This window comes from Sapajus apella, unplaced genomic scaffold (assembly GCF_009761245.1).
Source record: "Sapajus apella isolate SASKATOON/1434 unplaced genomic scaffold, GSC_monkey_1.0 scaffold109, whole genome shotgun sequence".
NCBI lineage: Eukaryota > Metazoa > Chordata > Mammalia > Primates > Cebidae > Sapajus > Sapajus apella.
Genome location: NW_022437049.1, coordinates 4499523 through 4519008, shown reverse-complemented (window position 1 = coordinate 4519008; position 19486 = coordinate 4499523). Strand labels below are relative to the sequence as shown.

Genomic DNA, 19486 nt, shown 5'->3' with positions numbered 1-19486 from the left:
CCACGGGTTGGAGAAATGTGAGTCCTCCGTGGCCACCGGCAATAAAGACCCTGCAATTTGGCATACTTTTGTCTTGGTGTTGACTTTCTATGCTCGGGCCAGTACAACAATTGGACCAAATAACTTGGAAGGTCACTTCTGAATCTCATAGATAACCCATATCTTGAAATTAGGAGAATAACAACAGAACAAGGATAGAGCCAAGAATGCATGAAGTGTTTCATTTCCAATGAGTTCATTTGTGTTATCTGCTTTGAATTACTCACAGTATTCTTACAGCAGGTAGCTAGCCAGACTATGAGGGGCAGGAAAGGGCTCCCCCTACACCCCCACCAGGAAAGTCAGGTGACCATCAGGTCCTAGTCAGGCAGTTGTTAACTCTCTCTCTCAAATAGTAATTGGTGACAGCCGGCACCAGAGAAAGGCAGTCTCCCCATACAGATTTTAAAAAGACACCTGTAACTGGTGATTGACAGCTTTCAGGGCTTGAGCGAGTGAGCTCAAGCATGAGCATTAAGAAACAAAATGGCCTCACTCCTCTTTCTGGGGGCACTTCCACCAAAAAAGGGAAAAAAGCGTCAGTTGCGCATGAGTACAACTTCTCAAACACACTGCGCATGCGCGTTTCCCAAGCGCAGGGAGGGCATTACACATGCAGGTGGCCCACCCTAAGGGAAAAATCATGGGAAAAGGGACGCAATTCCCTGGAAGTAAGCCAGTATATAAAACCCCAAGATAGAAGGTCAAACACTGCACTTGACCTCCAAAGTGCCTGCTTGGATCTCTTCCAAGTGTACTCTCTTCCTTCCCTGCTCTAAAGCTTTTTAATAAACTTCCACTCCTGCGCTGAAACTTGCCTTGATCTCTTTTTCTGCCTTATGCCCCTCAGTCAAATTCTTTCTTATGACGAGGCAAGAATTGAGGTTGCCGAAGACCTGTATGGATTACCACCAGTAATCAATAAAATTATTGAACCCTAATAGTATTCATTTTATTTGTGCAGGAAAAATTATCACCTATTGGTCTTCCCATCCAATTTTTCTTGATGCTCATGCTAGATATTATAGACTTCCCTGATAACGAAGGGCATTTTAATTTGCTGACCAACCATAAATGTCACCCATAGGTGAACATGCGCAAAACTGGAGAGGGTGTGTGCCCAGAGCGCCATGTCTGCCATGTGTCGGGGGTGGGCTCTGAAGTGGGCATAGATTTTTTCAGAAATTTACCATTTAGCCAGAGAGAGAAAGGATCTTCTGAAGAAAATGTTAGTGGAAAAGCCAGTGCTCACCTGGGGACAAATAAAGCTGGGAGAGAGATGAGAGGCGCTGTGGAGGTAGAGCATTTTTCATAGCAAAGGTGGATTGAGCTGGGCCCCTGGTGAGGTGAGTCATATTTGAAAATGCTGAGGGAAGGAAAGCAGGTGACAATACCAGGCATTTCCCTCTTCTGATTTTTAGGTTTTAACTCCATTTGGCAGCCTGAGAGAATGCAGTTGGGGAAAATGTGGGAAAGACACTGCAGGGCAGTAAAGGAGAACCCAGGACAACCCAGTTCCAGCCTTGTTTTCCACGCTCGGCCTCAGGCCCCAAGACCCTGGGGCTGGGATACAAACCAAGCAGTATCTGGGTAGGAAACAGCAGTGTAAGGCAAACAGAATGAGGGCCTCTGCTCTTTGTGTCCCTGCTGCCTGATTTACATATCTCTAGGCTGCAAGCAGAAGCCCCAGGTCTACAGTGCAAGGCTTTGAAGCCTTCCCTCAGGCATCCTCTGCAAGAGGACCCTGCTGGCTGGACTTGGCTCCCGGCCATGGGCAGGCCATGGAGCAGAGGTGAGACCTGGGAAGGCAGAGGATGCCTGGAAGCCCCAGCCCCCTCCTCCTATTTGCCTGAAGGTCTGGAGGGCACTTTCCTGAATGAGTACAGGCAAAACAATGAAAGTCATCTGCAGGCAGAGGCAGCACAGTGGGGTGTGCGGAGAGTCACAATGGCGAGGCGGAGAGGGGAAGGAAGACAGAGAAGGCCAGAGGGAGAGCCCATTTGGAAATAAGGAGAAGGCTTTGAACTTGCACATCTCTCCAACTGAGGCAAAACCCACACTAAACCAGCCCCAGCTGGGTGCCACAAGAGCCTGTGAATACATTTGAGGCGGAGAATGAGATGACAGTTCCTTATTCTTAATGCATTCACCCCAAGGTGCTGCTGGGCATCTGTTCCATAATTAACTAGACTCTCCCCTCCACCACCCCTCTGCTTCCCCTTCACCTCCTCCTGTGGCTGCTCAGACATTTGCCATAATTATTCCCCCACCCCACTTTTCAAAGAGCCCTCTGGAAGGAGTTTGCTGTCTGGGTCTTTTTTTCTTCCTCTGTCTCCCCAGTTCTGGGCAGGGTGACAGCCATCATTGGCTGAAGGGGTTTGTGAGCATCCCACTTCCCAGAGGCCGCTGCGGTAGCCCATCCTCCTCACCCCAGCCAATCAGTGGAACATCTGTTCTCCCCTCAGTGAGACTCAATGGGGCAGGAAGGTGGAAGGGCATAGCAGGGTATCCGGGAGAACCATTTTCCATCAATATGTGATCTCTTGTCTCCCTCCCCCATGATCTGATATGAAAATTACACCAGTAATGGAAACTGATGGCACTACATGGCACATAGAAAATCCTAAGAATTTCTTTCCAATTACAACATTATATTATGAATGACAATAACATTTTAGATGGAAGATTACAGGAAGTTGTCTTGTTATTGTTTATTCCCAGCCTCTGTGGCCACATTTAACACATACTGGGCATTCAATACATAATCATTGAAGACATGGATCATGGCTTCATCAAGTACTTTACAAAAGTTGTCTCTACACACGCTACTCATGAGAAATAGGTAACAGAATCTCCACTTTAAGGTGAAGAAAATTGGGGCACAGAGAGGTTGGGCAACTTCCCCAAAGTCACACAGCTAGTAAGAGACTAAGTCAGGACTTGAACACAGACCTATGACACCATGGCCGTGGTTTCTCTGTTATGCCATGCTACCAGGCCACTTCCCTGCATGAAACACTTCAGGAGGTCCCTGATAATGGATTTGCTCTTTCCTCTAGCTATAGTGTCATTTTACTAACTCCCACTCATTGCTCAACTTCAAAGACTCAATGAAGACATCTACTGATGTGTCTTTTATTGATGAATATTTTATTAACATGAATCTTATTTTGTTTAACTCAATATCACTATTGCATGTCACAAATACTTAGCACATGGTAGATATTCAATAAATGTTTTTGAATTTTCATTTTACAGATAATATTCCTGAGATTCAGAGATAGGACTAAATTACTCAAGACCACACAGCTAGACTATGTAAAAACTACAATTTAAATCTAGAGCTTTTGACTATGAGTGTAGGAGGCTTTCTAGTAACCCATCAACCAATGAGCTACATGGTATATAATTTCATTTTATATTAACAAATGAAGCTCTGTAATTGTGGTGATTTCTATTTTTTTTTCTGACAGCTTCTTAATATATGACCAACTGATAATCATCAACTTGAGTTATTTCAGTTTTTGTTATAATAAAAGTAATTCAAGTTGATTAGAATATTAGAGAACGATGAGAAAAAATTAAAATGATAATCTCAAACATTTAAAATTAATATTTTCCTGCAGTCTGTTTAAGCCTTTTTAAATAATTGAGATCTTAGTCTTTACATGACTTAGAATCCTGCTTTTTGAAAACTAAATATTACAACATAAACATTTCCCTATTTACTTCAATAATTTCCCTATTTACTACTTAAAATCATCATTTAATATGCTTTGATAATCATTTTTAATGACTAAAAAATATCCATCATATGGAATGTCAATGAATCATTGCCCCACAATTGCTGGACAATTTTTGACTCATAAAAAATCATAGTACAGACCGGGGGGTGTGGCTTATGCCTGTAATCCCAGCACTTTGGGAGGCTGAGGCAGGCGGACCATGAGGTCAGGAGCTTCAGACCAGCCTGGCCAATATGCTGAAACCCTGTCTCTACTAAAAGTACAAAAATTAGCTGGACATGGTGGTGCATGCCTGTAGTCCCAGCTACTTGGGAGGCTGAGGCAGAAGAATCGCTTGAACCCAGGAGGCAGAGGTTGCTGTGAGCCGAGATCACGCCACTGCACTCCAGCCTGGGCAACAGAGTGAGACTTTGTCTCAATAAAAAAATTAAAAAATAAAAAAATCATAGTACAAAGCACATTGTTTTCTTTCTGAATTTCAGAACACTTTTTGCAATAGTTTTCTAGGAGAGAAATTATTGAGTCAATGAATGTGAACATTTTCAGGGCTTGTAATATAGATTGCCAAATTGCTTTGCAAATGAGTTGTACTATTTTTTGTTAATACTAACAGTGATTTGGATATTCCCATCACTTTAAATTTGCTACTTTCTTTAAAATACACACACTTAATCACTATGCTTTGAATGGCAATATGAAAGAAATTTTAGAGGTGATTTAGCTAGCATCTTCTACTCCCTCTTTTATACATTAGACAACCGAGGTCCAGCCATTCAATGGCGTGTTCAAAGTCACAGGAACACGGAGGGATGAGCTGAGCAAGAACCAGCTCTTCTGACCCCCACTTCTCTGCACTGTCTCCCAGGGATCTGCAAATCATTTTAGAGCCTATTTATCTGCTCAACAGAAGTGTTGCAGAGTTGCCATCACCTGACGTCTTAATTTGGATTCTGCCTTCAAGGGAAGCAGCTTTTGAAATATCTGGACCAGGCAAGTAACAAATTTCCCCGCCATGGTGAGAAAAGGGTATTTCCTGATAACACTCTTCTATCTGCCAGGGTTCTGCAGGGAACCTTGTATCTACTTATCACTCCTTGCTGGCTCAGGCTTCTGGAACTCTGTTAGCCCTGCTTGACATGCACCTTGGCAGCTTTTACTGCATCCTTCCTGTGAGCTTCTGCTTTCCCCTGTCCCTGCTCAGCACGATGGCAGCCTACCTCATTTTCAACCTCAGGCCAAGCAGAAGTGTCGTTCCTGCCCATCTGCCACGTTGGCCAAATTTCCCTGACTGCTAAGTAATTCCAGGCTCTGCTCAGAAGGGCTGAGTGAGCTGCAAGTTAAGCCTCTACTCGAAATCCTTGCCTGATTCTCAGTCGTTATCAGAGCCAGCGTTGGGTATGCAGATACATTTTCTCCACCAGGGGCCAGACGCCCAGTTTGGGCTGGGTGCTCACTCAAAATATAGCCTGCACAGTTCTGTGGGAAGCAGAATGCAAACATCACCAACATAGCATCACAGGTGACTTCAATACCTAGCCTCTTCCCTCTAAACCATGTTATGTCATGGCCATGCAAACCCTTCTAAAATATTGCTCACATCGACTTGTCTCTACTTAGAAACCTATCGATTACTGTAAGTAAAAAAGGCTAGCTTGGCTTTTAACCCCCTTCCTATATATTTGTCTTCCACTAGTTACTCCTAGTTCATTGTGTATCAGCCTAGAGAGAAAAGGCATACAAAGAAAGGGGAGAGGCCGAATGAAATGAGATAGTTACAGGTGAGGATATGATTCAGCCTGGTTGTAGAAAAGAAAGCATGTTCTGGGGATAGTAACGGGGTGGGTGCTGTCTCCTTTGCCTAAAATGTTCTTTCCCATCTTCTCCCTGGTGGACCACTCATTCTTCACAGCCCAGTTCATATGCCACCTCTGAAGCTTTCCATTACCTACCCTGCTTCCAAACTTCCATTGCATTCCTGACTAGTCCTAAAGCTCTTGGTCAATATCTCTGCTATGCCATTTTGCACATCAAAATAACACATTTTGTAAATGCCTTACTCCCCCATAACTAAATATGCATACTATTTTTTTTAACATGGGCCTATGTCTGTTTCTCTTTTTTATCCCCAGTGTCTAGTATCTCTTCCAATGGGTGGATGACCGAAACGCGGTTAAAATAATGTAAACAATATGTAAGTCAGGATTATTGCTGGATGGAATAAATGAAAGAGTGAATGAATGAATGAGTAATAGAGTTATGACTCGAAAAGAGTTGCTTGAGGAATTCTCCGGGTATTTGTTGTAACTGTGCTACCTGGGATGAACACACACATTGGTAACATAAGTTGGCACTTTTAAAAATCAGGATATGGGCATGCAGCTGTGTGATTGGTTGTTTTGTAGAACATTAAACATGGGCTATAATAAATAAAAATTTATCAATAAACAAGCTGGATAGTTTTTTAGAAGAGCACTGAGACTCAAATTGCAACATGTAAGCTCTACAACCAGAATATTCTACCTAGCCTTGGCCAGCTAGAAGCAATTCTCTTTTTTTTCCATAGCACAGCACACATCATGAACCACAGGTTGTCACTTCTAGGCATCTTGACATTCTCTAACCAGTCTCATATCTATTAAGGAGAGGACGGTTTGAGTACAGAGATAACCATTCAGTAGCAAGGAGAAAATTCAGAGATTCAGGCTCAATACTTCTCTTGACCTGATCTCTAGATGATTTGCCACCACTAAAAACATCCATGGCAGAATTATGCCTGACCAGGCATTTGAAGAAGGCTTTGTACACTCTAATTTAAGGATCTTTGGGAAAATGAAACACTGTCATTTAACACAATCTTTAAATTACATGGAGTCATTCTTGCCAAGTGACCTAAGGGTTGCTGGTAGAACATCAGTCAATTTTTGCCCTTTTCTTCTTCTAGGTGCATGTCTAAGCTTTGTAATTGAATCTATATATGGCTCTGGGGTATTTTTAAAATCTAGAGGTTGGAAATACTTATTGGAAGAGGCTGGCTTACAGGTTGAGGGCTTGGCATTGGCAGCAGCTAAGGGACTCCGAGAATATGGCAGAATTAGGATTGGCCAGAGGCAGAGGGAATGTGGAAAAGGCCAGGTTTGGCTTAAGAGCCTAGCGTCAGCTGCTGTAACCTGGCAAAGGGATAAGTAATTTTTTCACAGCCAGCAGTAAAATGAAACTTATGGAAACAATAAAGTAAATGTTCTGTCTAGCCAGTAAGTCAAATTAGAGAAGATTCGATTTTTCCAACCATGCCTAAAAATCAAGGTAGCTTGGTGGTCTAAGGATAGCCAGGAAATTAATAATATTTCAGGTTCTGAGTTAATGATATACATCAAAGACTTGCCAATGATGGCCCTAGGTCAACTCCAACTCACTGCATATGTGTAGGCTCACCAGGAAGGAATGGTTTTTTTTGTTTGTTTTTTTTGTTTTGTTTTGTTTTTTTTGAGATGGAGTCTTGCCCCGTCACCCAGGCTGAAGTGCAATGGCACAACCTCAGCTCACTGCAACCACCGCCTCCTGGGTTCAAGCAATTCTCCTGCCTCAGCCTCCCAAGTAGCTGGGACTACAGGCACGCCACTTTTCTCACTTGAAGCTTTGGCTAATTATATTTTGTATCTTTAATAGAGAGAGGGTTTCACCATATTAGCCAGGCTGGTCTCAAACTCCTGACCTCATGATCTGCCTGCCTCAGCCACCCAAAGTGCTGGGATTACAGGCGTAAGCCACTGCACCCAGCCTTTGATTTTTACATTTTAAAATAATTGAAAAGAAAAATCAAAAGAAGAATACTATGTTGTGACACATAAAAATCATTTGAGATTTGGATTCACTTTCTGTAGATAAGGTTTTCTTGAAATTCAGTCACGCTTATTTGTTTATGTAGTGTCTAAAGCTGCTTTTGTGCCACAACGGAAGGGTTAAGCGGCTGCAAAAGAGAGCACACAGCTTGAGAAGGCTAAAATATTTATTTACTATCTGGCCCTTTTCAGAAATAGTTTGCTGACTTCTTATATCTATGGTCAAATTAGATTAGCTCAGGGCCCATTCCTGATGCGGTAAAGACAAGCTGTAACACAGCACAAGGAACAAAGCTTCAAGTGAGAAAAGAATTTAGACGATCCCTGGTCCAGCCTCCTAATCCATAGAATGTCTGCAAGAACCACCCAGGCATGGGGACTAACAATTCCAAGAATCCCAGCTCATTATCAAACACCTTGACTCTACCTATTAGGGAAAAATGTTTCTGAGGTTGAACTAAGACAATTCCTACCCTCATCCCAGTGTGGGCTTTTTTATCTATAAATGTTTTCTACACTGAAAGGGCATTAATCACAGTCCTTCTTGGTCAAACAGTGGACTCCTACCCCATTCCATGGCTTAGCACTTTATATCTGAAGGAGCTTTCATATTCATTGTCTAATTCTTCCCTTAAAACATCTTCCTGGGAGCAGGGCTGCATAATTATCCCTGGTATAGACAAAAAATCTAAAGCTTGATGTTATGGACTGAATTCTGTTTCCCCAGAGCAAATTCACATGTTGAAGCTTTAATTCCCAATGTTACTTACTGTATCTGGAATGGGACCTTTAGGGAAGTAATTAAATGAGGTTAAATGAGGTCATAATGGCAAGGCCTTAATTCAATAGGACTTGTGTTTTTATAGGAAGAGGAATAGACACTTGTAGGGCTCCCCTGACCTGCGCAGAGAAAAGGCCATGTGAAGTCCTAGGGAGAAGGCACCGTCTACAAGCCTGGAAGAAAACCTTCTTCAGAAAGCAACCCTGAAGGTACCTTAATCTTGGACTTCTGGCTTACAGTCCTGTGAGAAAATAAGTGTCCGTGTTTAAGCCACCCAGTTTGTGCTATTTTCTTAGGGCAGCCTTTGCAGACTAATACAAACACAAGGTTAAATAACACATTCAAAATGAGACAGCTTACCAGCAGAAGAACAGAAACTAGTCACTCACTACAAAAATATTTATTAAGCACATACGAAGAGCAAGGAGTCTTCTGTGGGAGACAAATATTACTCAAAGAATCAAACCAATGCAAATTTTAAAAAGAGCTACCACAGAGAGGCGCTTGGTGCGATGAGCTGTAAACAACATGAACTGATTTCCTCAGGTTGGTGAAGGAGGCCACCCTAAGACACAGGTGAACTAAGATCTAAGTTATTAACTGAAGGAGGAGAAGAGTGAACTTCCAGAGAGAGGACATGTGCAAAGACCCTACTGTAGCCAGAGGCACGTGGTGTTCAAGGAAATGAGAGGCCAATGTGGATGGAATAGAAAGATGCAAGAGTAGCATAAGATGAGGCTGCAAAGGCAAGAATGGGCCAGACTTCTTGTGGCCTTGTCAGCCATGTGAAGTGAACATGTCTTTATTTTCAGAGCACTTGGAAGTGTTAAAGCACTTTCAACATGAGAATGACTCTTTTACAGCTTCCCATTAGAAATAAAAACTTTGGCTGCCGTGTGGAAAACAAGAGGTTGGAGAAAGTCAAGGGGCTACGGGAAGACCAATTAAAAGACTATTACAGTAGCTAAAATGAGGAATGCATGGAGCTTGGACCACTAAAGTCACTTTAGAGACATAGAGGAGGAAGTGGTTATGAGACCTATTTGTGTGGTAAAAACATTAGGACTTTTGATTGATGGAGGATAGGGTCAAGAGGAAGATGTCAAGCCTGACTTCTTGATCCCTGGACATTTATTAGAATGGAAGAGATGATGGTAACATTTACGAAGATGTGACATAGTACAAGAAGATGTTGATCCCCTTCAGCTGAATGCCAGCGAGTACAGACCTGTAGCTGAATGAGATTGGGCACACTGACTCGTTGCAACAAGAGAGAATGCACACAGTGGGGAAGCACAGAAGATCTCAGAAGGAGACTGTTAAAAGGGACTTAGAGAATTCAGGCTTCTGTTAGGTGATTTGGAGATGATACAAGGAAATGGGAGTTTTCTCTGCTTTGAATGCTTTCCGGAAGCAAAGATATTTCTGTAATTGCGTATCTTCATAATTCTTAATGCAGATGGCTGAATGAAGCTGAAGTTGTGATTGGTAATGACAACACAGGCTTGTGGTATCCGGGAGGAGGTGATGTTTGCTCATTTTTGTGTTGAGGACGATTATGCTTTTGGATCCTGTTTTTGTCCTGTCTGAGAGGCCTTACCTGATGTCGGTGTGCTTTGAAATTGTTTATGTGCCACAAGAGAACACCACGGCCTAGCTGTGAATGACAGGAAGTGCCTAGAAATGTGATAGCCTAATGGCTAAGACCGGGTGAGTTCCTTGCCATCAGGGGTACTTTTCTCATTCTCAGGCCCCTCTTTTGACCAAGGGCAGATAAGGTTAAGCTGCAAGATATTCATCTGGAACGTTCACGTTTCACCATTGCTGAGTTTTTGCTGGTTAGGCGGTTGTACCACCCATGTGGCCTATACCTCATAGGCATGGGACCAGGTTTGTCTCTCCTGTTCCCTTTGTTAAAGGACAAGTAGCTTATCATCTGACAAGACAGTGGCTGCACAGTAGCATTTACGACTCTGAGCAAGATACACCAGCTCTCTGCAAGAAAGGCAATTACCAGAAACAGAAACAAAAATGGTTATTAGTTCTTGTAATAGGCCCTGAAGACAGGGACCTAGATTACCAAACCCAGGCAATGAAAACATGTCCCAAATTCCAAGTAGTCTCTTCTAGAGATCCAAGGGGCATTTTTTAGCCTAATTATAGACTATTCTTCCTAGGTACAACTAAAAGTGTTTGCTACAGCATAAATTTCCCCTTGGCTGGCTAAGAGGAAATTAAGACCTACGTAATTATTCATGACAACATCAGCTAATGAATCTAAACGTAAACTGTTTAGTTGGGCTTCCAGAGCAGAAGTTATATTATTCATGATATCCTACAGGGTCATAGGTAAGTCTGAGATCACTCTTTCTACCTATATTATTCCTACTCTGGGTATTTATCACAACAGGAATAAGACTTATTTTTTCCTCTCTCCAATTGGGAAGATTTCTTAAGTGGAGTTTCAACAATTTCTCAAAAGCAAGCAGTTGTGTCACTAAGAAAAATCACTTGTACCCCAAAACCTAAAATGCAATAAAATAAATTTAAAAAAAAAGAAAGGAAAAACAGACCACTGTAGCAAGGAGAGCCCCAATATTCTTTCCATTCCTCAAGAGTAGGTTTTGCCAATCAGAGTGTCATTACTTCAGCAGTGACACTGTATTGAAGTGGGGTCAACATTGAACTTTTATAAGACCAAAGTTTGAGATGAATTATGTGAGGGGAATTTAAGTATCAGAAGGGACCTGTAGGAGAAAATCTACCTTGTGAAGTTGCTAAAGGAGCAATCATTAAATTTTTGGCAGTAATCAGGTCTATTGAGAGCAGTAGATGTGGTCTGAGAAAAACACCAGAGCAGTCTGATTTTTCTTAAATAGTAGCAGACCAGAGGGAGCCAAAAGAAGCAGGATGAAAATAAGGGATATTATGCCAATAATGCTTTTAGTCAGCTAATAGAGGGGGTCAAAGCACAATAATAGGCAAGATGAGTGGCAGAGAAAAGGGGAAGGAGAGGTGCTGAAGAGTTGCAAAGTCAATCTTGGTGCCTCATCTGATGGGAGCTGTCCACCTCTGCAGGTAGCAGCTTGTTCTATCAACTTGGCTTAAGGATGTGTTGAGTTTAAACTGCTTCGAGACATCCAAGATAGCAAACCAAGCAGCAGTTGAACATATAAGTTAGAAGGTTAAAACAAAGAGCTCTAAGGTGGAAATAGAAGTTTGTAGCTCATCTCCCTATAGATTCTGCATGGAGCCATGGGGCCCCCTAAGAGAGAGTCTCAAGAGAGAAGAGAAGAGGATTCAATTCTGCCAACCTCCATGCTCTTGATCCCGCCATGCTGCTTCTGGACCCACTGTAGATTTCCTTCTGCCTTTGGCCAGGTGGACCAGCCAATGCCATCTACCCTGAGCATACACAGAGCATTGCTGTTTCTAAGAAGTCAGGGTCCTCCCTTGACACCATCCTTCTACACTCCCTTTATTGGTTGAGTATCAAAGGTTGGGTGAGAGATAGCAGCAACAAAGAGAGGTACACCTCTTTTCATGGGCATGGTCTAGAGAGTGTTTTCTATAACTGCCACTGTATCATCACTTAATCAGCATCCCCTGCAATGCTCTAAATTCTTTCCTAACTTACATCTACCCATGATAGAAAAGTCCATCATAATGTAGTTCCCTTTTCCTTGAAAAATATATAGGGATATAAAAATTACAGTTGTTCCCCCATATTGGAGGGGGATTGGTTCCAGGATCCCCACCCTCCATCTCCAAAGATACCAAAATTTGAGGATGCTCAAGTCTCTGATATAAAATGGTATAGTATTTGAATATAACCTATGCAATCTTCCTGTATACCTAATACCTAATACAATGTAAATGCTCTGTAAGTCACTATTTTACTGTACTTTATTAATATTTTTATTGTTGTACTATTGTTTTTTATTGTCTTTTCTCAGATATTTTCAATTTATGGCTAGTAGCATCCATGGATGTAGAAACATGTATACAGAGGGCTGACTGTATATTTTATAAAAAGTTTTGTTCATTTCACTCTTATTTACTGAGCCAAAACTGTTGAAAGACAACAGACCAAAAATACTGAATATAAAATAACAAAATATAGTTTCTTATTTATTAAAGATAAATGATCAAGTTGAGCTTCTCCTGAGCGAGACGACTTTCTATTCCATGTAGAGAAAATGCAGACTGCATATCATGGCCGATAGATTCTCCATGATCTGACCTGGTTTCTCCCAGACTCACCCCTGACACACTCCTTCATATTCACTATGCTCAAGGCACATCACTCTTCTCTCAATTCCTTGACCTATTCCAGTGTTCTCTTTCCCATCTCCAGGATTCACACACCCTGCCAGGAATACTCTTCCTCTAGCATTTACAGTGCTGATTCCTACTCATTTATTACCCCAACTCACATATCACTTCCCCCAAGAAGTAGACTCCCCCACCCAAATTAGTCCCTTCAACTCATTCTTCCACATGTACTTCAGTTATCACCATCAGATCTGATCTATACCAATCGATAATCTATAACAATCTAAATATTGGGTGATAGATATAATCTACCTATCTATTGGGTGATTATATATATCACCCAATATTTACAAGCCGTGTAGCCAATTTGATCATGGTCTGTCTCCTCTCTCTAATGATAAGCAAACTTTTTCTGTAAAGGGCCAGATAATAAATATCTTAGGCTCTGTGTGCCATACATTCTCTGTGGCAACTACACAGCTCTGATACTGTAGAGCCAAGCAGTCATAGATAATACATAAAATATTGACCATGACTATGTTCCAATAAAATGTTATTTACAAAAACAAGTAGCAGCAATATTCTGCCCATGGGTCATGGCTTGACAACCCCTCCTCTAGACTGACTATAACTTCACATAAGCAGGGAGAATGTCTATTTTGTCACACTATGTTCTTGGTATCTAGCACAGGCTAAGTACTCAAACAAATACTATCAAAGACATGGATGAATTTGTTGTAGCAAATCCCTAGAACATGCAACAATGACTTTAATTCCTCTGCCTTCCTTCCTGTCCTTCCCCAGCTAACTCTGAATACCCAAATCACAGCCATCTGTCTCACCCATTGTTTTGATCAGATTACTTCCCTGCTGAGGAGCTGAAGTTAATTTTCTATTGCATTGTGCATAAAATTTAATTATTTTAATCGCTTAGGAGAGCATTTGCTGTCATAGAAAGGAATTGGATCCTGAAGTCAATGACGTGGCTTAGAATCTCAGTTTTACCATTTACAAGTTTTATGACCTTTGGGTTAAACTATACAGGAGATATTTAATTCGCATAATGGAAAATCCAGAGTCACAGTGAGAATCAGAGTATTTAATCAAGAGCCTAAATGGTGTCATTAAAGGCCCTATGTCTTTAGGTCTCGTTTCTCTGTCTTCCACAGTGTCAGTTTCATTGCCAGTTTGGCTTATCTTGTAAGATCAAATGGCTGCATTGGTTTCATGCTTCACATCTGCATATTACACCAACCAGAGTATTGCAAAGAAACAGAGATGCTTCTTTCTGAGAACCTTTCAAACAGGCCTCTCTCTGTGGTTTTTTTCTGCCTAAATGGACCACTTGCCTATTATTTAACCACTCTCTGGGGCCAAGGGGAATGCCATGAGTGGCTTAGATCTGGGTCACTAAAATCAGTCACTAAGGTGAAGGGCATGCGATTGTCCTGGTTGGCATGGGTCTTTCAAGGCCCAACCCTGACCCAAGTGTTCAGTCCTTTTAAGTGCATGGCCTTGCAACTAACAATCATTTCAAATTAGCTAACTGCTCTTGTTCACGATTCCTGTACATAAAATGGAAATGATACCAATTCTAAACTTGTTATGATAATTAAATGATTAAATGGAGTGATACACATAAGTGTGTGTGTATTGCATTGTGCATAAAAGTTAACTATTTTAATCATTTAGGAAAGCATTTGCTGTCATAGAAAGAGACTGCATCCTGAAGTCAAAGACCTGGCTTAAAAGTCTCAGTTTTTATCATTTATAAAATCTATGATCTTTGGATTAAAATACACAGGAGATATTTAATTCACATAATAGAAAGTCCAAAGACACAGTGAATTTCACAGCATTTAATCAAGAGCCTAAATGGTGTCATCAAAGGCTCTATGTCTTTAGGTGTTTTTTTACTGCCTTTTGCATATATAACAATATATAGAGTGGGGAGACGGAGAGAGAGCAAGAGTAAGCAAGCTTGGCGCGTAGCGGATATTACATAAACATTGCTTTACGTTCTCAGCCCTCTTTCTCTCATGGTGCTTCAAATGACATCTACCCATTGTCTCCTGTCATTACCTAACAAGCCTGATTTGTTTAACTGGACCCTGATTCACACTCTGGACATGAAAATCCTAAATTGTAATTAAGTGTGTAGAAACTTTAAAACCAGCTAAAACAGCACTCTTCCTTCAAACCCATGGCCTTTGTCATTTAGCATCATCATTATTCCCAGTATCATCCTTTTCACCACCACCACGACATCGGCAGAAATCACCAATTAAGCAAGTTCTTTGGCTTGACTGAGTCTGACTACAGGTATCTGTTTAATCTGATATTTTTGGAGGATTGGGAGGGGCTGGGCTAGCTTCTTCGGTAGCTCCTTGCCAGAGAGAGGAAAAGTCCCCAGGAACATAGTGTGCAAGCAAGAGAGGAAAGAGCAAAGAAGAAAAATGCTACATACTTGTAAATTGACTAGTAAAAATCCTGACATTGTAAAATGCTTATAAAGTCTTGGTTTACCTTCCAATAGAAGACGAAAGTGTTATCTGGGAAGAAAAACTCTACTGTGGGCAGATATATGGGAAGACATTTAGATGGCACATCCCAGGCTGTTACACCACTACCTACAACCTGCAGCTTCCCAGTAGGCATCGTCCTGGGCATTGACCTACCTCCTAGTAAATCAACCTAGCTTAGCCCCTCCAAATCTTATTATAAAGCCATGGCCTGCTGTGTCTTTTCCTCTGGCTGTAGAAGAGGTTGGGTGAGGGCAAGGAGGGGCTGTCAGTGCCAAGAAAAGCAGGCAATGGCCCCCTTGTTGAAGCTGGGCTGACTAAAGCTGTTTTAGTTCAGGATGAATTTTGCTAAAATTATCCCTATTGAAATTATATATTCCAGTTTAATGTTTCAAACCCCTGATTGATTGCTCAAGTTTGAGCTGTGATAACAGTGGTTGGTGCTCTTCAAGAGGCTGAAAATGCCAGCTCTTGGGAAAATGACAGTTCTTTGAAAAATAATCAGGTTCACGGCACATCTCTCTTCAACAGGAAGATTATCACTGGGTTCACAAAATTATCTATGATGGCCTTTTCCCCCAGCACTCATGGTCCTTTACTACTAACTAGAGATCCTGTGAAAAGAGAAGAGCCATTTCATTTTAACTTCCTGTTGATGTCCATTATTCTTTCCCTATCCCTCTCACCAAAAAGGATATTTCACTGGAAAAGAAATTCCTGCTGTATGGTTTCAACATTTCTTTCCTGGAAAGCAGAGGATTGGGTTAGATGACTCCCTGGTCTTCCCGTGTAACCTTGGAATTTTGTGAGTCTAGGATTTCTGGTCTGGAATTGTCAGAAATATATTGTATTATGCTATTTCTGCTACTTATGAAATTAATCAACATTGATGGCAAGAGCTGCAGAGAAGGAAGACAAGCAATAGTGGAGATGCTGCTGCTGCTATCATGGGGGTGACGAATTCTTCCTTGGGGGGCGGGAGGGCAGGTTTAAAGAGTAGGAATCATTTAAATTTAAATTCCAAAGAAACTGCTGACCTTTGTGTCCTCTTATTGAAAGTTAGAAATAAAAAATAAAAAATCCACAAGGGTAGAAGTGATGGCATTAAGATAAGTGTCCCAGCTTTGAATAGTTGTAAAATAGGGCTTAGATCCAGGACCTCCGGGCCTAAGATAAGGATAATATGTTTGAAATCAATTAAAGACCCAATATTTTTTGGACCCTGAAAAAAAGCCATAGAAGTGATTATTTCTTGTAAGTTTTTAAGCTTTAGGCTTCTATCAACTCTTCAGAATAAAATAAGTATTCACTCCCTCCAAACACAAGGCTGAGTTGACAATTACACATGGGGCCATTGGATGTATTTATAATTGGTATGATATACAGCTCTTTGTTTTAAATACTGAAAGCAAGATTATTCTGGCACATCATAAGTAAGTACAAAGATAGTCTTATCAAGCCAAATGATGAAAATAAATTTAATAATAAAAACCCACCAGAAAAAAACAACTGCTCATCTGAATCTAAAGGAAACTTGTCTTGCCATCTGCTGTTGTTAGCATTTTATATTGCCATATTTGCCTGCTCTCTTCCAGAGCCCAGCACTGCTAAGCTTCTCATATTAAGTAAGCAACTAGGCAGAAGAACGGAGCAGTTGGAGGGATGGGAGTGAACACAAAAGGCACTTCACTGTCTCCAGACTCACTATGCCATTTTTATTAGCAGAGGAGACGTCAGCAGTGCAGATATCAAAGCTGGACTTCTCCAGGAAAGCTATTGTCATGGGACTGAAAGACAAAAAAGTATCAAGGAAGTGAAGATGTACGTGAGCTCAGAGATCACAGGGGCCTTCAGATAGAGTCACTTGGCTACACCAGTCTCCTACTGCCTTCCCCACAAGTACCATGCAACAGGAAACTAGCTGGGTCTAAAGGCTGTGACATAGGCTCTGCCCAGAGGAAGAACACATGCATGAGGCATTGTCAGCAAATGCTCTTGAGCCATTTATAGACATTCCAAAGCCTGGGACAGTGTAGAAGCACATTAGAGGAGAAACAGGATCTTCATAAATAAAGAATCAGACATGGCAGAGGGGAGTGTTATTTGATGTTTCCCTATAAAGAGAAGAGCTTAGGAAACAGGCAATTAAATGATTATGGGTCGAGGTGGCTAGGTGGTTCCTATCCCACAAGCTTAGGGGACAGGGAAAGTGGAATTAAGGGGCTATGAGTAGAGGGCAGCATGCAAGTTCTATCCACCATTCCCCAGGGAACCTGCTTGCTTGGACGTGCTCCACGATAAGAAGGAAGGAAAATTCTACTGTGGATTAGACTCAGTGCCCAAAGGAGCTGCAGTGTGGCCATATTTCTCAGAGGGAGAATAACCAAGCTGTGGAAATGGCTCAGACCTTTCCCAAGAAAGTTGGTTTGGACCCCTGTGGAGACACTCTATGATCTCCCTATGCAAAACAGAACTCTTGATGGGAACCGTGGCAGAAAACTTTCAATCAGAGAAAGCCTGATAGATGGCCATCTTTGGATACCTAGTAGGGTCCACACAGGGCCCAAAGCAGGGTTTCCACAAGACCTGTGCTCAGCAGGAGCCTCAGTCAGCCTGAAGAACAGTTGAAGATAGGCTAGATGAGTCATGTCTGCATGTTCTGCACCTTTTCCTGAAATACTACTGTGCCTGGAAGAACCACATGTTGATAACAAAAACTGATGAGATTGTGGGGAGATATTGGTCCATGAGGGGATAGGCTAGTCACTGGCACAGCTCCATCCAGATTGTTATTATACAAAGATAGACCCTGATGGCTGGGGTGGAAATTGGCCTGGAGCATGGAGATATGGTTCTTAAGGTTTTCATTTTGGTTTGGTTTTGTTTTTGCTGAGAAAGAACATGGGAAAGAGGGTTCAGGGATATACATAAAATGAAAGCTGTCAGTCAACTTCCCCCCCAAAGAAGAAATGCACAGATTAGTGATTTGGCTTCAAATCTGGGGAGCTCATAGAAGCCTGAAGTCTGGGTGTGTGTGCCCAAGGTTAAGAACCCCTGCTCAGCAGTGTTTACAATAGCAAAGACCTGGAACCAACCCAAATGCCCATCGACGATAGACTGGATAGGGAAAATGTGGCACATATACACCATGGAATATTATGCAGCCATCAAAAACGATGAGTTTGGGTCCTTTGTAGGGACATGGATGAACCTGGAAACCATCATTCTCAGCAAACTGACAGAAGAGCAGAAGATCAAACACCGCATGTTCTCACTCATAGGTGGGTGTTGAGCAATGAGAACACATGGACACAGGGAGGGGAGCACTACACACTGGGGTCAGTTGGGGGGAAATAGGGGAGGGACGGTGGGGGGTGGGGAGCTGGGGAGAGATAGCAAGGGGAGAAATGCCAGATGTAGGTGATGGGGAGGAAGGCAGCAAATCACACTGCCACGTGTGTACCTATGCAACAATCTTGCATGTTCTTCACATGTACCCCAAAACCTAAAATGCAATAAAATAAATAAATGGGGAGAAAAAAAAAAAAGAACCCCTGCTCAGAGACATTTTTTGATAGAATAGATAAGGAGTTGTATATAGACATACATACACACATATATATACATATATGTGTGTGTGTGTATGTGTGTGTGTGTGTGTGTGTATATATATTCTCAATGATTCTCATATTACTGATGAAGAAATCAAGGTCCCGAGAGTTTAGAGAGCCTGTACAAAACTGTAGAACAAATAAGGAGAGGACCCAATCCTAAAATGCAGGCAAGTTGATTTCAACACTTAGACATTTTTTTAAATCACAGCACACAATCTTTCCTTTATAGGCCAACCTTGGATTACACAGAGAAATAAATTCACTCATAATTTTTTTTAAAACCAGTCTGACTTCTAGATATTGCCTTCAATAATCTAGAATAAAAGATTTATTCAGATGCAACGAAGAGAAAGAAATACAAAATATCATGTAAATGACTGGTAGCATGTAAAGCTTAGGCCAATGGGCAGTGGACAACCAGAGAGGGACATCACTACACGCTGTGGAACAGCTGGAGGGGCTTCCAAGGGGTAATGGTGGTTGAATCAGCTCTGAAACCCAGCAGAATCCTGAATTGACTCAACCTTATATAGAACCTTGGTTTAGATAGACAAAAATCTTCTAAAAATTGACCTCAAAGATTACTTTTGGTATGCAAGAATATTTATGGAAGACAGAAAGGGGAATTCTTGAACAAAGAAAAGTTTCTCAGTTCATAATCCTCAATTCC

The 19486-nt window shown here is 41.6% G+C and overlaps 1 pseudogene; it reads left to right on the top strand.

The window, feature by feature from the left end:
* Positions 1 to 1132: 1132 nt before the first annotated feature.
* The window catches only part of LOC116537372, a 37076-nt pseudogene continuing 18722 nt past the window's right edge, over positions 1133 to 19486 (top strand).